Genomic DNA, 2,160 nt, shown 5'->3' with positions numbered 1-2,160 from the left:
GGGGCACCCCTTATAGACAGGGGGCACTCCTCATTGACAGGGGGCACTCCTCATTGACGGCGTGGGGCACTCCTTATTGATGGGGTCACTCCTCATTGACCGGGGTCACACTTCAGAGACGGTGGGCACTTCTCATTAACAGGGGGCGCTACTCAATGACGGGCGGTTGTGCATCCTTATTGACGGGGGACGGTCCTCATCAACAGGGAGCACTCTTCAGAGACGGGGGGCCCCTTCCTGATTGACAGGGGTCACTCCTCATTGACAGGGGACACTTCTCATTGACAGGGGCCACTCTTCATTGACGGGGGGGGGGGGTCACACCTTATTGACAGGGTGGGGCACACCTCATTAATGGGGGGCACTCGTCATTGACAGGGGGCTCGCCTCATTGACAGGGGGCACTCCTCATTGACAGGGGCACTCTTCATTGACAGGGGGCACTGCTCATTGAACGGGGCCATTCGTCATTGACGGGGGGCACTCCTCATTGACAGAAGGCAATCATCATTTACAGAGGGCACTCATCATTGACAGGGGTCACTCCTCATTGACGGGGGGCACTGCTCAATGATGGGGGGGACTCCTTATTTACAGCGGTCACTCCTCATTGACGGTGGGGCACTCCTCATTTACAGAGTTACTCCTCATTGACAGGGGGCTCTGCTCATTGACAGGGGACACTCCTCATTGACGGGGGCACTCCTCATTGACAGAGGGCACTCCTAGTTGACAGCGGGCACTCCTCATTGACAGGGGCACTCCTCATTGAAAGGGGGTACTCCTCATTGAAACGGGGCACTCCTCATTGACAGGGGGTACTCCTCATTGACAGGGGACACTCCTCATTGACAGAGGGCACTCCTCATTGACAGAAGGCAATCATCATTTACAGAGGGCACTCATCATTGACAGGGGTCACTCCTCTTTGACGGGGGGCACTCCTCATTGACAGGGGGCACTCTTCAGAGACGGGGGGGGTCACCCCTCATTGAGAGGGGGCACTCCACATTGACAGGGGGCCCTTCTCATTGACCGGAGGCACTCCTCTTTGACTGGGTGGTTCACCCCTTATTGACGGGGGGGGGGGGGGTGGGCACTCCTCATTGACGGGGGGCACTCATCATTGACAGGGGGCATTCCTCATTGACAGCGGGCACTTCTCATTGACAGGGGGCACTCCTTATTGAAGGGGGACACTCCTCATTGACAGGGGGCACTCCTCATTGACAGCGGGCACTTCTCATTGACAGGGGGCACTCCTCATTGACAAAGGGTACACTATATTGACGGGGGGGCGCTCGTCATTGACAGCGGACGCTCCTCATTGACAGGGGTCATTCGTCATTGACGGGGGGCACTGCTCAATGATGGGGGGGACTCCTAATTTACAGCGGTCACTCCTCATTGACGGTTGGGCACTCCTCATTTCCAGTGTTACTCCTCATTGACAGGGGGATCTCCTCATTGACGGGGGCACTCCTCATTGACAGAGGGCACTCCTAGTTGACAGCGTGCACTCGTCATTGACAGAGGGCACTCCTCATCGAGAGGGGGTACTCCTCATTGACAGGGGGCACTCCTCATTGACAGGGGGCACTTCTCATTGCCAGTGGGCACTCCTCATTGACAGAGGGCACGCCTCGTTGACAGCGGGCACTGCTCGTTGACAGGGGACACCCCTCATTGATAGCGGGCAGTCCACATTGACGGCGGCACTCATAGTTGACAGCGCGCACTCCTTATTGTCAGGGGGCACTCCGCATTGACAGGGGGCGAACCCCATTGACAGGTGGCACTCCTCATTGACAGGGGGGCACTCCTCATTGACAGGGGGCACCCCTTATAGACAGGGGGCACTCCTCATTGACAGGGGGCACTTCTCATTGACGGCGTGGGGCACTCCTTATTGATGGGGTCACTCCTCATTGACCGGGGTCACACTTCAGAGACGGTGGGCACTTCTCATTAACAGGGGGCGCTACTCAATGACGGGCGGTTGTGCATCCTTATTGACGGGGGACGCTCCTCATTAACAGGGAGCACTCTTCAGAGACGGGGGGCCCCTCCTGATTGACAGGGGTCACTCCTCATTGACAGGGGACACTACTCATTGACAGGGGCCGCTCTTCATTGACGGGGGGGGGGGGGGGGTAACAC

Source organism: Mustelus asterias, unplaced genomic scaffold (genome assembly GCF_964213995.1).
Source record: "Mustelus asterias unplaced genomic scaffold, sMusAst1.hap1.1 HAP1_SCAFFOLD_143, whole genome shotgun sequence".
Lineage (NCBI taxonomy): Eukaryota > Metazoa > Chordata > Chondrichthyes > Carcharhiniformes > Triakidae > Mustelus > Mustelus asterias.
Note: the sequence above shows the minus strand (reverse complement) of the source record.